General features: G+C 39.0%; 1 protein-coding gene across 1 annotated transcript in view; it reads right to left on the bottom strand.

Annotated features, from left to right (window-relative positions):
• Positions 1 to 14,987, bottom strand: part of LOC146988343 (uncharacterized) — a 71,266-nt gene that overhangs the window by 42,490 nt on the left and 13,789 nt on the right. The gene's annotated exons all lie outside the window — the stretch shown is intronic.

Below are 14,987 nucleotides of genomic sequence, written 5' to 3'. Positions count from 1 at the left end.
TGGTGCTAGTGTCAGTGCTTAGCTGGTTTAACTTGGATGAACATTTTGATGTTTTTTTTTCCTGACCGATTACCAACGCTCGTTAACCAATTATTAACCGTTAACCAGTGAGATTAAAACACTCGCAGGGGCCGGTGTGAAACGCACACACATGCGCTGCAACAGCTGAGCAGCGCCACATCCACTGAGCTCTGGCTCAGCTGATCGGAGCTCAGATGGAGGTTAGATCATCCAATGTTTAACTGTTTTTAGAGCCACTCTGACAACTCTCTGTGGAGCTGCAGGTAAACCAGCGCTTTAATTTTTTTTTTTTTTGCAGTGTCGTTGTTACAGGTGATGCACATCTAGGAGTTTGTTGTCTGACCTTCCTTCACGGGGACTGCGCTGCATTGAGTTTGAGTTTGTTTCGATCAGCAAAAAATAAATAAATAGAACCACAAAAAAACAGTTACACATCCCTCTAAAAGCAGGGCTGCATGGCTGATCGAAAGGGTCAGGGCTGAAGCTACAAGCTTATAGATGCCCTAACCTTTACACCATACATGTAAATATATGTATATACAGTACCTTTACATAAACAAACAAGCATGCATGCGATCTACACCCATATACACACACCTACAGCAAATTCCAAGCAAAAAATAGACATTTAACATTTGTTAAATCATTCCTACCTACATTTAAATCATTCCCCACCTTCAAGACTGTATCTTTCCAAAATGATGATGAGTTGATGACATAAGGAGCTAATAAATAAAAAATTAACCGATAGCATTAATCGGACAAAGTCCTTGTCATCGGTTAATGGTTACGCGGTTAATCATGTGCATCCCTAGAGTGACCAAAGAACCAGTTTGTCTTTCCACTGGCAAGGAGCCAAGTCAGAGCGACACTCCCCAAACAGGTGCTGCTCCTGTCTTTACAGGCCTGAGCCTACATTGTAATCCAGAACCGGAAAATACAACAATACTGGCTAGCCATCTTCATCGTGATTACGTTTTGATTCAGATGAACGCTAGCCGTTGTTTGCCATAGCCTGTAGCTCGGCTACTTAGCTTGGACTATGCTTGCACCGATTACATAGCAGTTAGACAGATGTAATGAGATATTGATTATGTATATCTTTGTGGTGGTTCTGTTGGTCAGCTAACCCCGACCCCAGCCCCTGGCAAAACTGTTTCTTGGCTCTAGACCAGCAGGGAGTTGGTGCTTGACTGGAACCAGTTTTGAGAGCCAGGAGTCGGTGCTGGTGGTTGAAAAGCAAAGAAGTGGTGCTAAGTCAGGCTCTGGCTCCGAACTAGCACTGGAACAAGCTCATTGGAGAATGGGTAAGAGTAAATATGTTGAATAAAAGATCCATGAAGTTCAGTTTTAGTTGCCAATTATAAATGTAGTTTTTTAACAAGGCCTGTGTGGACATGACTGAGATGAAGGACTGTATGAGGCTGAGTGTGTCGGTAACATGCACCAGACTTCATTAAGGCTGTCATACATGTGAAAATACATGTGAAAAAGGTCTCTGCATATCAATTAAGGAAAATATGCAACAAAAGCTCATGATTTTTTTGTCCATACAACCTGATGCCACAGTTTCTGCCACTGCCTCCACTGTAAAACTTTCATGCTGAACTGAGACTCTGATCCATTAGAAAACACAAAGAGCAGAGTTGTTGGGGGCTTACACAACCACAAACCTGTCACCTCCCTCTACTACAGCTGATAGAAACACTACAGGCTTGCTTGATCATCACGACAGCACCAATATCTTCTCACAGAGGTAGATGATTACACTATAAAATGTATTTTAAGTAAGTAGTCAGTCATTCATGTAACACTTATTTTAATGGAAACATAACTAATGAGCAGCAGTTAGATAAAACATAAAACAAATGATCTGTATATCTACGTATATCAATCTTGTGCTCATCAACTACAACATATAAAAATTCTTAATTTAACTTAATTCAAATTATAGAATATTTATAATTAGAGGGATAAAATAAAAAGTATTTTGCAATTATACAACTGGATGGATACAGGAAGTGGCTGAGGTGAGAGGGAGAACAAAAAGATAAACATAAAAGAAGAAAGAGAAAGGTTTATTTGACTACCTAACATTGTTTCAATAAGTATTTACAATGTATTCTCTACTGATCTAAATGGTCAACTAACTATTATTAATAATACACTGTGAAACAACAATAGAACAACAAAAAATCATCCAATTCATAGTATTTCAATATGACATTGTAAAAACAATGACCAATGCCCTGCATGTAGTGGGTCAGAGAGAGGTATACATTGATGTCAATAAATATGTTCTGCAGTTTGTTTTTTGCAGTCAAGTGTCATTTAATTTTTATAATAATCATATTTTTTAATTACCTATTGATAATCAATCTGACTTCCAGTTTGTTATGTGCGTGCACCACCCCGGTACAACACCCCCACTGGGCAGATCAAATAAACAATATAAAATGTTGTCTCCAAATAAAGACCAATATAAAAACTATAATCTGTGTAGCTCAGTCTGTAAACATGTTTGTCAGTGTACTGCACTTCCACATGTAAGACCTCTAAACATGTGACTGTCTGACCATTATCTCTCCAGGAGTTATAGGAGTTAATGAGAGCAGCTTGACAATGTGAGACTACCTGGAGCCCGAGGGCCTGTCGGGGAGTGAGTAAACCATTAGCCCTAGCCCCGGGGCAAATGGCACCTAAAAAGTGAAGAGTTCTGCAACACCATTGTATTCCTCAAGTCTGCATGCAAAGGCTGATACTGTGTTGATATTTACTGGAGTGAGAGGGACAAGCCACTTTGTCCTGCCACTGCCACTGCAGATATATAATGCTGTATACAGTTTGAAACCTGAAGCCACGACTGGTCAAAACAGGCCAGATACACAACAGTGACATACAGTAATCCCTGCAACCAACACACATGCACAGGCTTTTTAGAAAGGCAGTGAGAGTTGATACAGACAAGAGTAATGGGTCTCTCCACCTGTAACATGATTCTGTCTTTAGAAGGAGGCCTGAGGATGGGTGGGTGTACCCACCCTCCGCCCTCCCAGTTGGACACCACTATTCTGCAGCTCATTGTCTTTGTGTGATGGGTCAAGAAGATAAATCCTCTTACCGCTCTGGTTTTGCAAACAGCTACAGAAAAATGATAGCCCTGGGAGCATATTTTTGGCATCATATAAATAAGAAATGAAAAAAGGAGAAATTATACTCCTGAATGAATTATCTGGTTTGTGAGCCAGGTAGGGATGTGCAATCATGGGCACGTGATTCCATGACCATGTGTGTGACATTTTATTTTTACTAGTATTTATTTATATCTGCACTTATAAGAAGTGTACAAACAATTAATAAAAAGGGATCACAAGTTTCTTCCTTCCTGTAAATGGCTGTTTTTCATTAAATCTGCAGGATTTTTCAGATTTTGGTGACCCAGGCTTGTTCTTTTTTGTTGCACCATGGCCAGTTTAGTGCCTGCCTTTGTTAAAGCAGAAGTAAGTGATATATTTGTGTTAATATAAGTCTATATTAGTATAAATAGTTATATCTTCCGACAGCAATCACTTACATAGAGTGTTTGGACTGAAACACGGGTCTCTCAGTCACTCTGCTCTGCTCTGAGCCGAAGAGAAAACATTTATCGTATCCTACAGTTTTTATCCAATGAGGAGAGAGAACGGCATGCAGGGCTGTGTGTGCAGCCAAGGGACGCCGTGAATGTGGCGACGTAGGGACGAGGACTGTTATGGTGCGTTCAAGGAAACTCGTATTTTTCCGACCGTGAAGTTGTACCAGTTCGATCTGGTTCACCGGTCGGAAGTTACGAGTGGCCGTTATAGTGACTTTCACCGGTAAAACAGGTCGGAAAAACACGAGTGGGTTGCCTGAAACGCTACAAAGTCGTAAGTTGTGACTTGAAGCTGTAATTTATGATTTCAAAAGCCTGCCTGGAACGCAGCATTAGCGAAAACGACCGGACCACTTACTTCTGCTTTAATTTTAAATCACTGAAATAAAAAAAATAAAAAAAACTGAATAAAAAACAAAAAAATTTTGCTGTTCCAAAACTTTTGACATTCTGACTTGTATTACCCTACCCTATAAAATGTTTCATTAAAATATTCTGGAAATACTCAGAATTTATTCAGGATTACGTACTTGGACTGTATAGTTTGTCAGACTAACAATTTATTTTCAACCTACTGGTTATGAATGGATGAGTTTGGGGAGTTAAAATGATCCATGAAGTCTGAAGAAAGTCTAAAAAATCTTACCAACCAAGCACTATTCTCATGATAAGAAGTTTGATGTAAGGTGGAAAGTTGAGCTAAACTTTCCAAATCTTAAATCTGCAAAGGTGGTGGATCACCACATCTTGGGTTCTGTTGAGTATATTACAATTACGCTAAAATATTATACACTAAATGAAATAATTCCAAATATGGAGGTGATTTATTACATTAGCTGAGAGCAGTTGAAACCAGCACAAAGGGAGATTGTATGAAGATTATAGTGATGAAATAGTCAAATTTATTATCTTGACAGCTGGATATTCCAATTTCTTTGCCACTGAGCCATGTAGATTTTCCAGAGTGCAAACACGTTTAAGTACTTCTTCAGAGTCAATTAAATCAGATACTAGTTAAATTACCATTTTTATTAACCTACAGGTTCACATTTCTGTAATTTTAATCACTATTGAAAGACTATTAGAACAGCTTTCCTATGAAGACAGAACTAAGGGTCATTTAGAGAGCGGCAGAATTAATCACACAATGTCACTTCAAATCTACCTTTCAATTCACTTTAAAGCTTGCTCTAAGATTTACATGTGCATGGGGAATTATCTGTGGTACGTTAAAGGAGAGATCAGGAGTGGCGATGGGCTGCACCCACCTAAAGCTGCGGGAAACTTGAACATCACACCTGAGCCAAAGTAAGATTATTAAAATGAGCGGTGCACAGTATTTCAGAAGGCTTAGAGCAGGGCCGTTAAATATCCAAAGTTCAACAACTGTCAATATTATGCTACAAATCATTTTCCGTTTTCTCTTTGTACCTGTGGAGTTTTCTCTTCCTCCTCCACTGAGTGTGGTTTGAGCAGCTTCTGGAGTGTGGACGGTAAATAATATACCTAGAAAACGTTAACCTTTACAGTAGTTGTGGTGTTAAGATGCAGCCTCAATTAACAAGAGTAAATAATCCTTGTGATTACTTTTAGCTGGCCTTTATCTCGTACATAACCTAATTAAATGGACCATCCAAACATAAAACCACAACTAATCAAGAGCTTTGCTGAGGCACTGCAGTATGGTTGTGTGGGATTTTAAAAACGCACCAACGCATGTGTGAGCGTCCATGCGTCCCCTTCACACACACACATAGAGAGAGAAAAAGACACACACACACACACACACACACACACACACACACACACACACACACACACACACACACACACACACACACACACACACACACACCACACACACACACACACACACACACACACACACACACACACACACACATTTAGTTTTAAAAAGATTAAATGGACAATAAATAACTTTGGTTTCAGAATAACTTCTCAATTCAGATGAATCGAGGGTGAAATAAAATGAATTTGTCACCCTCTCTGATTTCCAACTAAGTTAATTAAGTTCAATTATTAGGATAGCTAATTAAAAGTACATCTACTCTCCATTTATGAAGGTTGTTTTATTAATTTTGAAATAATCAGACTGACCTTATGATCAGTGAGTTGAGTGAGTTGTGTCTTTGGCCTTTAAAAATAAAATAATAACTGAGTTGAGGAAATACACTAAATAAACTCACAAATACTTCCAACCCGTTTGTACCTGAAGACTGTGTGTGATGTATGTATTAATGTGTGATGTATGTATTAATAATGAGGCAAAATATCATGTAGTGTGTGAAGAAGAGGTAGTTGCTGTATAAGAAAGCTTGCATTCCCATTATTTTTGAAACTAAAATGTGTTTGTATTTAATATTAGGTATACCAATGCTACATTAACATTAAAAGTCAGTGCAGATTATCAACCTCTAAAACTCAGACTCAAACTGCTTCTCTGTGGCGAGTTTAACTTATTTGAAATCTTGGTGTGGTAATATAAGATTTGGTTTCATTGTGTTTGCAGGTTTAAATTGGTTTAAATAGGCCATAGGAAATTGACTCCATTTAATCTGGAGCATTGAAATGTAGACCGTGTAATCAGTTCTCGTTCACATGTGGGCCAAGATAAGACTGGTTTTATTTGTGTGTAAATCTATCCTGAGAGGCCTCATTCCTGGCTGTGGCTATAGTAAGCCATGCCTCCAAGCTATAGCAGTGTGTGTGTGGACATAACTGGTCCTTCACTTGGGTCCCCACCCTCTGCCTCAGGATCCTTGTGTAATTGAGAGATGATCTGGGCATCGCACACAAAGCATGGTCACACTGCCTCAGGAGCTGAGCACAATAATCTTTGTAACAAGGCGAGGATGCCTCTTCCTCTCATGGTGGAAGTATGAAAATGTAACTCAAGGGAAGATAATATAATTCCTTAAGTGTATTGTTCAATGAGAAAAAACAAAACAAAAAAAAAAACAGAGGTCACCCATAAGCAAACCAAATCTGACATGTATTACACCTCAGAGCCACAGTCATGTCTGTATATGAACAGTGTTTTCTTTGTTTCAGCAAAAATTTGCAGTGTAATATGAAACGTGTGTGTATTCTTAATCATTTACATCGATATCTATTACTTCAGCTGGGTAGTGGCACAATGCATTATGGAGAAAACTTGATTGCGAGTTGTCACCAGAGCCACATTCCCTTTAATTACAGCCTTTGCATGGATATATATGCATACAAATGGCTTATTTGAAGAATGGATGAAAGGGAGTTCATTTCAAAAACTACAACAAAACCATTTGTTCCCACCAAAACAGCACTCGCTGTATGACAAACGATGCTTTAGTCTTATGAATAATTCTCAAATTCTAAGCAATCAAGTTTTAAAGATATCGTAAATCCTGTTTAAATGGCCTTATTCATTACACGGCAGAGATGGGAGGGATACTAATAAAGCGTTACGTCTGAAATTGTCACTGACTTCATGCGTCGCTGGGAGATGTTCGGCACAGAGCTGATGTATGGTGCGACTGACTGTATGGTGATGGAAATGTCGCTGTGGCCTCGTTAGCATTCTGCTGTAACCCTCGGGCTGGGGTGTCAGATTCTCTCAAAATTTACAGCTCAGTTTGGAACCAAAAGATTCTGCGCATAATGGCTGTGGGGGCCCTTATAATGAAAATACTGATCCTCACTAGCAAGGTCTGCTCTGAGGACAATGTTGATTAATGAACAGCTACATATGTGAAAGGTTAGCAGTGGTCAAAAACAGCAAAAACTTGAAGCTGATATAGCAGACATTTACTGCACTTTCTGTTGGTTTGCTTCCTCACATTACTTTAAATGGGCTCAGTTGATGAGACAACCAAAGCCCTGTTGGGTCTGCTGCTTATGTATTATATGCACTTTTTAAAGCCAACAAATCATTATCATGAGACATCTATCATGTTGTCTCAAACCATCCAACTGTAAGCAGGAAACAAAACAAAAACAGTGTTTACTGATACAAAAATCTGTAAAACCGAAAAAAAAAAATGAAAAAAATGCTGTTGATAATAATATAAATAATAATAATAGAGTATTTGATGGAAATGTACAGCCATAAAAACAACCATTGTGGTATTAAAAAAAAAATCTTTTGTTTCGCTGCTAATAAACCCTGAACGTTACACAGACCTCATGTAATTGATACTGTAAATTAAGTTTACATTAAATGAACACAGGCTTTTAAATGATCCTGCATGCGGTGCTCTCCTGTACTTCTTTGAATGTCTCATTCCTGGAGCACTCTGCTAAGAAGGAGAGAAAATGTGAATTACAACTAAGCTACTTAACCACAATGAATTAAGGCCGAACATTTGAAAATTTGATACTGAAATTACTGTCATTATGGTGCATTATGTCTGAGCATAATGATTGCTTTGGCGCGGTTTGAAGACAAAGGCAGACTCCGGGGGAAAGTATAGTCAGAGGAAAAGTTGATTTCATGGCTGTTAATGATATGTGAACTTCAAACCTTAATTTTAGCAGCCATCATTTCCTGCCATTTCACAACTCGTCTTTTGTTAGCTACCTAAACAGTAACGCATCTGCAAATGATTTCTCTCTCTCTCTCTGGACAAAGAGTGAGCCATACCCACAGAGATCTACTTGTCAAACAGAAGAATAGCTCTTTTCTCAGCTCATGTTTAATTTGTAGAGCATGCTTCAATGCACAACAAATAAAAGAGAACATACTGTAGAAGAAATGCATAGACTTTTAATCTTTCATCACTAATAGATGGATGTGACAGCAGTAAACATTTTAAAACCGTAGGCATCTTTTAGAAAAAGCAGGGATAGTAAAATCTACTGTCCTTGTGCAGGGCTGTTTTTGGCGTCTGCTGTGTTTTTGTGGGTACAAAGTTTGCACTAAACGTCTAAGGGTGTTGACAAAGAGATGAATTGCATACCAAGAGAAGGGACCACACAGTAACTGTGACCATGTTTTCCTCACAGCTGTATTATCGACCTACCAAAACAGACACATGGAAAATGGGACCGACTTTGCCTCCAATTTTTAGGACGTTTCCTTGGTTGCAAACAGTGTGGGAGACCAACTGGAGATGTTATTAATTCTCCATCAGTTTCAGTTTGGCTGCCTGAAAGCCAATTAAAGGAGAACTTAATTGAATCAGCCTCAGTACCCTTCTGAACAGGAACTCAAATGAATTGTGCTTGGGGATGGATGGCAGGAAAGGAAAGGAGGCCATGGAGGTTAAATAAAGAGGCTAAAATTACGGAGAGTCCAAAACCCAATCCCAATTCCTGCCCTTGGCCCTACCCCTCCATTTTGTAAGCTCCCACAAAGTATAGTATGTTCTGTCTCTATGAATGATGACGGGGTGATGGTCGTCTTGGCCCTCAAAATGACCCTGCATATGAGACATTGTTTAATGCAGAATAAAAATCGAGTTTTGGAAGAAAACTCAAAGACCACTTTGCCAAATAAGTGGTGTCCCACTTCCAAGGTAAAGGTCCTGCTGTTTGTAGCTTTGTTCTGAAGGTCCACTACTCCGGTGAGAGGGTATTCGCTGTTCAAAAATATTGATTAAAGACCAAGCCTCAATGATGGAAATTATATATTTTTAAAACTCATCCACAAAAACCAGATTGTAGTTTTGCCTTTTGTCTGCTGGCCTTGTGCTCTTCAGTCTGAACCAGAAAGAAATTCCTGTTCAAATTTTGTTTGGTATTTACATCCAATACAGATGCTTCATTGAACCTACTATTACTATAGAGAGGAAAGGGGGTACAGCTTGACAATTACACTGAAATTAAAAAAAAAAATAAAATCTTTGTGTATATTATGTAAGCATAAAGAACACAGCACTGAATATCTGAGATCTGTCCATGACTCAGCAGATGTTGATATAAGATAATAAGCTTCCAATTTCCAATGTGCTAAGTTGCAACTAGCAATGCACTTGCAATATTTTCACTTAATTTGTTTGCTAACTTCCACTTTCTGCATGAAATTTAAAGCTGTTTTTGTAGGATATGTGGTATCACCAAAATGTATAACACAGACATTGACCGGACCTTCTCCAATCTAGAGAGAAGGCGTCTTAAAATACAATGACAACAAATGTACAGACTAACTTGCTAGGTTATTTCCCAAGTGACATAACACAGACACTAAATATGAGAGGAGAAATGTTAAGTGCACAACCTTTTCTAATTACCTGAATTAATTGGCATTCAAATTTAATTTTTTGAAAATGTGACCATCTGAAAACTTTGCAGCATTCATTAGTTCGCCCAAATGCTTAAAGGGACAGACGTCTTGAATCACTGGAATCAATAATATAACACAAGTGGGTTTGCACCAGTGGTTATAGAACATATGATAATGACTATGTCAGTAGCACACCATGTAAACATGTCTCTTAGCAGCTCTGGCTCTTAGACCTCAGTCATTGCCATTGGAAACACGCTCGCAGAGGTTTGAAGACGCGGTTTCCACAAATCCATCCAAAAACAGTTTTATCCCCGTTTAAAACTGGAAACTTATTCACAGTAGGTGCAGTGTCAACAGAGTTTATATTTCCTTAAATAAAAAGCTCATGCCAGTTCAAGAAAGTTTATAAGAAAGTGACAAAATCATGTAAAATACCAGAAGAAAGAACACTATTTCAAGAGATATGAGGAGAAAACAATTTCTGAATTTGTGTCCATTGTTGAATTGAAATGGTTCACTGCTAACCATCCTACACATGTGCACACACACACACACACACACACACACACACACACCAACTCACACAAACACATGTACTACCTCAAGGCCATGCTCCATTGTCCTGGGAAAGCCATGAGGAGGAATTCCTTTCATGTGTCATCTCCTGTCACAGCACTGTCCTGACAGAGGCTTAGTGACATACGAGAGGCCTCGGCAGAATGTCCTGCTTTTAGTCAAATGAAGAGTCTGGCAGCTGCTGCATTCATCAAAATCAACGGATAATCTGCTTTCCATATAAAATCATGTGATGATTAACATTTTTTTTCAAAGAGGGGGATGGGAGTGTAAATGCTTGCACCTTTAAGGAGACACTTGAGAGACGTGGGGCGGGGAAGGTTGGGGAATGGTGTCAGGAGATTTTAAGTTGCATGAATGCCAGTGAAAACTAAGATTTCAGGTTACAGTGTTGCTCTGTCTGGACTGACTTCACTGTTTTGATTTGAAATGTCTACTGTTTGTCAACGGCCGGAATATCTAAAACTACAAATCTTATTTGATTCTTTACTATGGAGTATCTCAAAATGCATTTACTTCTAATCTTTTGTTGAAAACAACACATTTACCCCTGGAAGACTACAATCTGTCACTAACATTAAACACTAGCTCCCAAACTGAAACACTCACACATATTCCCTGTCAATGAATGTCTATGTAGAAGTTGGATTTAGAAAAAAAAATAAATGTATAAAATTACACACAACATACAGTGATGTCTACTGTATTTCTGACTGGTAGTTTAATGTAAAAATGAAATGTTGTGTTTCCTATTTGTTACTTAATTCAGTATGATTTACTACAAATCATTTCCATGAGTAATCAATTGTATAACAAATTCTGACATCCTGGAGACCTCTCACTGCCAGAAACTCCACTTTTCATTGAAGGTGCACTGATAAAACCAGTTTTCTAAATGGTCAAGTCCTCATCAGCCTCTGTTTGGTTGCCATGGAAAGTGTCATACACTAGAGAAGTCACTGCACATATGTTTACTTAAAATGAGTTGACATGCTTTTAGTGCTTTTAGTTTTCAATTAGACTCTTGTCTACACAGCAGAGTCGGCATACCCAAATTAACACATCTGTCGACATTTTTCTACTGGCATTGGCAATTAACCAGTTGGGTGTTCATGTCTTTAAGAAACTAAATTAGCACATTGTTATTTCAGATAGACATCATTATTGTTAACGAGTAATGGACATTTTAGATTAGAGTGCTCTCTTTTTGCCATACAATGGATTACAATCCCTGACATTATGTTTGCTGTCATATGAAACTGGACTTGTGAGCTTTACCTGTCACAACCAATTTAAGACAGTCACATTAACAGAACTTGTCATTTCCTTGTGCTACCATATATTGCTAATGAAGCTCATTTTCTAATTCTTATCTAATTTGTAGCAATACTTAATATTCAGGAAAATTACAGGAAATTCAAATTCAAATTTTGTACCCAACGGGTATGGTAGAAGTGAAGCAGCAAGCCACTGGTACCCCATTACTTTTGAAAACAGTTTCCTATTATACCAATACAGCTCCTACAGTTATCAGGTGAGAAACCCCTCCTGGTACCAAGAAACACTGTTTTTTATTAAGTATGCATCATTAGACACATAGTCTGTCCTTCTGACCCCAGCTCTGTGTTGGACAAGGGCTAATCAGGGCCAAGGAAGGCAGCTGTGAATCTCTTCCTCCTTCAACACTCCCCACCAACATCTTCTCCACCGGACTCCAATCAAAGGGAGCAGAGGCCATTAGGCAGCTCTGGACCTCCCTTTCTTTATAATTACACCCTCCTGGATTGACCGAGCACCAGCTAGCCCTTTGCTATTTGTGGTAATTAGTCCAGAATGTGAGCTGTCAACATGCAAAAATCGTGCCAGTAGGCCCACAATGCCACGGCCACCCCCACAGTGTTCAACAACAAGCACCTAGCCTCGGCCACTGGAATGCATTAACTTTCTCTTCTCTTTTTTTCCCTCGGCGACTCATGTCAAATCCAGGTCCCTCAGAACAAAATCTTAATAATTAACTGGCAAATTTTAACATGATTGCTTGTGACACACCTACTCTGGTAATTATTGCTTTGAGGCCATGTGCTAATGAAATTAATGCATTCATTGCCCCAACAAATTAGCATAACTCATACAAATGGCCCACATTTGAGACCCCGTTGCAAAAAGGAAAACAACATGCAGGAAAAAGGCAGCATCATCAACAACAACAACAACAACAACAACAAAAAAGGTTAGAAAATGAAATGAACATTGAACTGGAGATGATATGATGAGCACTGCTTGCTCAAAGTCTTAATGGCTAAAGCCTCTTAATGTTAACCAGCAGTGATTGCAGTAATGCATTACAGAGTGATAGTAGAGCAGGACCAAATGATTATCACTACCATCATTACAGTCATTCCTGATCTACATATACATCTCTCTGTGGACAAATATTAAATGGCCATGCCACTGCAGACATTAAAATGTTATTATAATGATGCATTAACTTACTGTAGCAGAGTTCATATCAATACAGTAGAAGCTTCCCAACAATCATTCTCTAAATGGCACAGCTGCCACTTGCAGCAATCACCAGTCCTGCCACTAACCCCTGTTCGTGGCTGTTTGGTCTCACAGTGGGATGTCTCTCAGACATTTACTGCTTTCCATTAATAATTGATGACGATGCCATCGGTATAATAGACGGAGACAAGTGCAACAGTCAGTTGGAGATGGTGCAAAAGTACAAGAAATGTCCCCTCGTAGGTGAGAGAAGAGCAGGGAGGGTGTAACACCTAAAACGTGTTTGCCTGCGGCCAAATACTGGCACGGAAACAGGAAAAATTGAAAATGGCTCCTATTTAAACAACACTGACTTATATTATCACAGTCCAGGGAGAGTCTGCAGGTCAGCATGACGCTTTTGGTTGTGTTTCCAAAGACTTTCTTGAAACATCGAGGGGACCTCATTTTGAAAATAGGGGGGAATCTGTTAACAACATCATTCAAGATTCTCTAAGCTCTGATCCAGAGTATTCAATGCATTGTGATAATGTATGACATTTTGAGCTAAATTTCCCACATTTGACACTTTCCCAGTGCTTTCTCTGAAGTTACCATGAGAAGATATAGTTGTAGTTGTAAGCATCACAAAGCATCTTGTTCTCCTCTCTCAGTCTTCTCTCTGGAGCTCTAGTAACAACTGGACAGTGAGCCAATCAGAGGAAAGGATGCTCTGGGCCTCTCCTGTGATTGGCTGACTGTTGGCTAAGTGACTGAATCAAAATATCAGGTTGACACTCAAAAAACCTGCAAGATAAATCAACAATATAAACGACAAGAGAGCGAAAGATATAGAATAAAGTTTGCTTTTCTCACGCAATATTGCATAAAAGGAGATATTTGTGTGTTTTCAATTTCTTATGCAACATCCACATTTAGAGATCCCGGGAGGATGTGAATTTGTTGCAACAACTCATGCTAGTTAAACCCCTCCCTTTGAGCAAGAGCAACGAAGACAAAGAAAAGAAGCTAACTAGCCTGGCAAGGCAGACTAGCTGGACTTGTTGGAAAGTGAAAGCTAGTAAGCTAATAAGCCTGGCTAAATACCAACCACGTCCTGAGCAGAACGCAGAATAAACAGCATGATGCGTCCTCCAATTCCTATTTAATGACTGATAACCGATGCTATGTGTGATTGTATCAACCGTCAGAGGATGTATCATTACGACGCCACAAAAGCATGTCTCCTAGCAACCATGACTCTCAAATGTCAGTTAGCTGCTGCTAGGGAGAACCCCCACCCCAATCTCAAATGGTGTTACTACAAATATGTCCACATCCCACGTTACAAAAATGAAATTATATGCACAATTGTTATTGATTATATTTCCCTGTACAAAAGAATTCAAAGTTCAGTTTGACTTCTGCCCTTGGAGCCTAACAACATTATCAACATCATCACCTCCTTCGTAACAAAGTCCAGTATATAGCCTAATGTAAAGACATGGTATACTCTATAAATAAAAAACAACATCACACTCAAGAACAATTGTTCTTTGACCCCAAAAGTAGACAAACACATGTTCCTAGATGAATAACAACATCAGAGACATCACTCACACTAAATGTTTCACTGACTTCCATTAGTGTATGAATATAGGTACTGTACGTGTGTGTGTGTGTGTGTGTGTGTGTGTGTGTGTGTGTGTGTGTGTGTGTGTGTGTGTGTGCGTGTGTATGTGTATGTGTGAGTGTGTGTGTGCATGATTTCATGTTTAAAATATCTTAAAATACTGAAAGGTCGTTGTCAGAGTTACTGTGACATTTTCTTCCACAGAGTGGAAACCTACCATACATACACACATTTTCAACTGATCGCTGTAGCGCAAACAATGAATAAAACACTGCGTAGACAGCTTGTGATGCTTTGACCCACGGCGCAAGCATGAATACATACAACACATCAACACTATACTTCCTAATCTGAGATGGTTAGTAATGTGGCCACCTTATCCAGCATGCAACCCCATCTGTGATGACACATCA

This window comes from Trachurus japonicus, chromosome 4, assembly GCF_045865225.1.
Source record: "Trachurus japonicus isolate A0001 chromosome 4, Traja_1.0".
In the NCBI taxonomy this organism is placed as follows: Eukaryota; Metazoa; Chordata; class Actinopteri; order Carangiformes; family Carangidae; genus Trachurus; species Trachurus japonicus.
Note: the sequence above shows the minus strand (reverse complement) of the source record. Positions and strands in the feature narration are given on the sequence as shown.